Below are 6,000 nucleotides of genomic sequence, written 5' to 3' on the forward strand. Positions count from 1 at the left end.
CGTCTAAATATAGACCGTCTACATTTAGACGACTATTAGAAGTCTATTAGTCGTCTAGTCTAAGTTTAGACAACTAAAAAACTTTCAAATCTATACTATACGTCTATTAGACCACTTTTAGACGGCGTGCTCAGTGGGACATTTCCCAGTAGTTTGGACTGCATTTTCTCCAAAGCCCTTCACACTGATTTTCACAAGAAAAGGCTAGATGGCGCAAGGGGGAGTCGGTGGCGTCTGATTTTGCCACAGTCAACTACTCTATTGTAGTGGATGTAAAGTCCAAACCAAAATAATATTAGCCCGCTGAAATCTTGACGGATAAACAAACGGTTTGGTTCATTACAAACCTTATTAACGTGGCTTTGACTCAGGCTGCTTGGACATGTTGAAATTTCAGCTTTTCTTTTCAAGAAATGGTTTAATCATGCATGCAGCAGTTTTGTCACAGCTCTTTCTTGTATGTTGTTATCTAATCCAGGGATACTTAAACTTCTGAACCGGTGGGCCACATTACAAAAATGTCAAGGGGCCGCAGGCCAGTTTATAAAATGACATTACTTATACCTTCTCTTTTATATATACCGGTAAGTGCAATACGCATTATTTTATGGCTTGTAATTCTGTTTATATTCTGTCAATGACACAATTAGCCTTATTCACGGCCCACCCACTCAGCATCCCCCGGGTGCTGAAGTCACATTTTGAAGGGGAAAATCCTACTATAGCCTATAGAGTTAACACAGAAATCGCAAATTTAATGCAATTTCCGAATAGTAAAGTATAAAATACGGCTAGCATGATCAAGAACACAAGATAGTAAAAGGCACAAAGCAATATAATTTACTTTACCGTTCGAAATAATGATTTGTTGGCTTTAAGTCCAGCTATTTCTGTTATAGTTTCCCCTTCTAAATTGATGTCAGCACCCAGGGGATGCTGAGAAATTTGCTGAGTGGGCGGGCCGTGAATAAGGCGTATTTGTAATCAAAGTAATTTCAAAGTAATTTCTCTCTTTTATAATAATTCTGTGCAATTAGCATATTCCACACACAAGCTAAAACAAACTAATGTAAATTTTTCTGGGTTGTTGTCTATCTGTCTGCCTGCTATCAAGTGGGATAACATTTAAGATAGCTGAGCACATCTCTGACTTGGCCCACATTCAACACAAATGGCTTTTTACAGAAAATAAACTTGTGAAAATAGATTTAGTTATGGCTAAGGAAAATAAAATCAAACAATACTTAAAAGTAGAGCTACAGTACATCTGTCTTTCATTTAATTTGCAGGCAAACAATGTCGTTTTGGGTATGCTAATTAGCCCTATTCACGGCCCGCCCACTCAGCAAATTTCTCAGCAACTTCCTGGTGTGACGTCAATTTAGAAGGGGAAATTAATACAGAAATAGCTGGACTTAAAGCCAATAAATCATTGTTTCGAACGGTAAAGTAAATTATAATGCTTTGTGCCTTTTATTATCTTGTGTTCTTGTTCATGCTAGCCGTATTTTATACTGTACTATTCGGAAATTGCATTAAATTTGCGATTTCTATGTTAACTCTATGGGCTTAGCAGGGTTTTACCCCTTCAAAACGTGACTTCAGCACCGGGGGGATGCTGAGTGGGCGGGTCGTGAATAGGGCTTATTGGTCAATCAGGCAGAGCCACTGGTAAAAAAAATAAAGAAAAGAAAAATCGTCGAAAATCTCAATGGCCGCTTTCAAGATGTTTTGGCCATTGTCTCTGGAACGGAAGGTCCAATCTGCTCAGTTTAAAGCTTGTTGGATGCATGACTTCGAGGACATTAAGCTGGTGGGCCAGTTAAAATTGCGCCGCTGGCCGGAGTTTGAGTATCACTGCAATCTATCAGCGACTGTCATGTTTCAGGGCTAGTTGTTATCAAGCAGGCTGAGACCACAATCAAGATTTTCAATTATTAAATAGGTTTTCCTGAGACCAATAACGATTTTATGACAAACTAATCTTTTTGTGGATAGTATTCATTAGCTGGCTAAGAGAAAGGAGAGGCGAGTGAGACCTAGTTTTGCAGTCCCCGGAAGTTCTTCTCTTCTTTCGCCACTAGGGGGAGGGTGGTGGTAGAGGCAGAATTAAGCCCTTTGCACACAGGACAGTTGCGTTTTTTCCGTTTGCTGCATGAATAAAACGCTTTGGATTTGGTGTGCAAGGCTGTGCGGAAGCGGCGCTGCGGATCCCAAAAGGAGTCATAAAAGGAGTGATGAGTTTTTTACCGCATGCGACAAGACGCACAAATCAAACTGGGTTCGATCAAGAAAAAAACGCACGGCCGCAGCCACTCGTCGCACGGCTAATTCGGATCCAGTGTGCATGAGGTCGTAGAGAATCATTGTTTTCTTTAAAAAAAATGTAATTGTCCGTTTTATCCGTGCGGATAAACGCGCCTGTGTGCAAAGGGCTTTACTCTTTCGTTTCAACACAAGTTGTGCATGATTTCCAAGCCGTTTAGTTTGTTAAAAACATCTTACATTATATACAGAACATTTCTGGCTTTGTGTCTCTAAACAACTCATGGCTTACAGAATGGCAACATGACAGACTTTTATATATCAAATAAATATATTGTAATGTTATTTATTATAAAATAATAGATATATTGCTAATACAATAAATGTATAGAGCTTGCTTTACCTATTTACTTGTTGTGTTATGTTATTTTCATATGAAATACATGGTTATAATTATGCAGTAGTTACGCAGTAAAATAACTACATCTCTGACTAACAAACCAAACCGTTTGAAAACTGGTTGAAAATTGAGGAAGCTATGGTCATTTCAATAGTACATGCACTATAGACATTAATGTTATGAGTACCAGCTGACTGTGGTAAGATGGCCGCCATGTGGCCACGTCAGTCTCCATTGGCCAACAGCGTGCGAAAGCCATCTAGCCTTTCTTATATATATATGGACTCCCCGCCCTGTACACTAGGCCTATACCTCACCTATACCCCCCCCCCCCCCCCCCCCCCCGTTTTTTGTAGAATAGGGATGCAACGATTCAAGTTGTTAAATTGTACAAACAATAAATAATAATACTACATAAAATAAAGGATTTGGTGGCTCTGTAGTTTTGGAAGTTATGCCACCTGATAATTCGCCACTAGGTGCACAATGATTTACAAATGGTCTCTGCCTCAAATCTCACAAATGTCCTATGATTACTGTTGCTGAATATTGATATACTGTTGCTGGGACAGAGAAAGACAATGACAAGGGTGATTTTCTCCTGATTTGTCTCTGAAAAAAGCCATTTTAGTGTCAGAATGGTAAGGAAGACGTGAATGGGTCAGAAGCTGTGTTCACGTTCCCTTGGAATTCTCAATTCATAGATCGTGAACTATAATAGCCTAAAATAATCTCAGGGTATCGCACACTACAGGATTCTATCCAGATTGAGTCAGGCCTGAACACAGCAATAATAAGTAATATACTGAATTATGATTATCACCGGTGGCCAGTTGCCCTCCTAAGATGCGCCTTGCAACACACACACACACACACACACACACACACACACACACACACACACACACACACATGTAGTTATCCGCATAATGTTATCTGCTTCTTCTGCTCTCACCACACGTATGCGTGTGTGGCTATGCAGGGAGCTAAATGTTCCTCTTGTAATCATATTCATAGTTCATAGTCTAATCTTTGGTTAATTGTAAAATCACCAAATAAAAACATCCTTGTTCTCATCCGTTGTTCGGTCAATAGAAGAGCACACATCAGTTAATTAGGCTTCATTAGGTAGGTGCACACTGCACCTGCACCCACATTGCTTCTATTTGATTAACATGAAAGTCATCTTGATTGTGAAAATAAATATGGTTCTTTATAAAACCGTGGCTTAGGGGTAGGGGTAGAGTTGCCGCCTTAGAACACAGAGGGTTCCCGAAGTGTTCCCAGTTGGATCCCTCATCCCTGGGCTCTGTTAGTGTCAAAGAGTCCTTGAGCAAGACTGTGTGTGTGAATGGGTGAATGTAATGCATTATCTCTGTAAAGCACCTTGGATAAAGGCGCTATATAAATGCACCATTTACCATTATCTGAGCATTGTTTATGGAGACATCTAAGTGGGTTTCTGTAACAGCAAAAATATGAACATTATTATGGTTCGATTAACTTGATAGTTCATGTACCTTCTTGAGAAGGCATTAATATGAGATGCAATACCTGTGTTGGTAACTGAAGATCAATCAGCATAGTTGTGCTGACAGGTGTCCCATATACATGGCATCAGATTAACACTGATCATTTGGCAAGGCTTGTTGTGACATTAAAATAACCAGAGAGTGATCACAAAACAACTGATTATTAATATAAAGTTAATAACATCCATGTTCTATTATTCCAGATCAGTGTGTGGAGTCAAGTCTGCATGTGAAGATGAGGTATTCAGCCAGGACTGTTTCTGTTAAACAGGAACCTGAAGACCACCTTAAACCGGAACCTGAAGACCTTAAACCGGAATCTAAAGACCACCTGGATCTCAGTATGTTTCAAGCTCTCTCTCTTTCTTCCTTTTATTCTGTTCAGTTGTAGATCTATCACCAGGGCTCTTCGTGGGTTGGTAACAAGGGTGTACCAATATGAATCAGTTATCGGTTATTATTGTTCATTTACTTTTGCCCTGGTCCAAGTTGGAAAACCTTTGGATCTCCTTTTAGTAGACCGTGTACCAGTGAACTGTACCGTCATGAAACTGTACCTTTTTCCTATGCAAACTTCTAATAATAAAGTCTTCTTCAAAATATTAAAGCTATACTGTGTAAGTTGCTCAACTAGTGGTCAGTAGCTCTATAGCAAACCTCAGTCGCGTCCGCGTCTTTCGGCCGTTTTTCGCCGCGGACCGGGCCTCACACCCCCGCGTCTGCCTCCACCTCGCCGAGATCTATCTTTAGAGGGGTCCCTGGTTCCTGTGCATTCAGGCATTCCGGAGAAACGGACTCCTTCACCCCGAGTATATGCTGTTGTTTTGTTGAGGCAAGCTACTTCCTGAGAAGTCAGCAAGATGCGCTGTGATTGGCCGGCAGTGTATAACCCTCGCTGTGATTGGCCAGTAGTGTATGATGACGTAATTTTTCCACGAAAACCGGACCCCGCCGAGGATCACAGAAAACATATAAAGAGAAGGCTTTAGAAGCTGAAATAACGGAGTGGGTGTTCTAAAACTTTAGCGATTTAACAGTTAGGACAATTTAAAGATTTGTTTTATAAAAAAAGTTACATGGTATAACTTTAAGTCAGGTCAGGTGTCACTCATGATCAAAGTCTCGTATCCTGATTTACCTCATCTTATATCCCGATAATGATATATATCACAATATAGCAATTATTTTGTAAATTCAATTAATGAATAGTTTATATAAAAAATTAGAATGTGGAAATACATTTTGAAATGATATACACAACAAATAAAAGGTAGGAGGTACTAAATATTTATTTTATTTAGAACCTTTTTTCCAAGCATGTATGCTCGCAAAACATTTGGTCATGTTATTGAGTTGTTATCTCCTTCCATCTGTGGGAGCTGTGGCTATATGGTGTGCCACGTCCCACGGGTAAAAGCCTTTTGCAACGTCTGTGTCTGGAGTTTCTTAGGAGCACAAATGACAACATTACTCGACCTTGCTTTTGCTGCTTTCGCTCGTTGACTCTATGTATTCTTTTTTGTGATTCTTGCTCTGGTGATAAAATACGTTTGTCGTGTTGGAGTCCGTTGTTGGGACCGGTCAGCGCCATACTTTACAAGCGACTGTGGTCTGGTCCGTGTCGGACTTTTTAAAGCCTTGCCACATCCATATAATAGAAATTCCCCCTCTTTTGGATAAAAGCTCCTCGGTTTGTGTCATCTTGTAGTTGTGGGCTCGCCTATAAGGCGAGCACACTTTAGATATTGTCATTATTGTGGGCTCGCCTATAAGGCGAGCACACTTTAGATATTGTCATTATTT

This window comes from Nannobrachium achirus, assembly GCF_963921795.1.
Source record: "Nannobrachium achirus genome assembly, chromosome: 7".
Taxonomy (NCBI): domain Eukaryota; kingdom Metazoa; phylum Chordata; class Actinopteri; order Myctophiformes; family Myctophidae; genus Nannobrachium; species Nannobrachium achirus.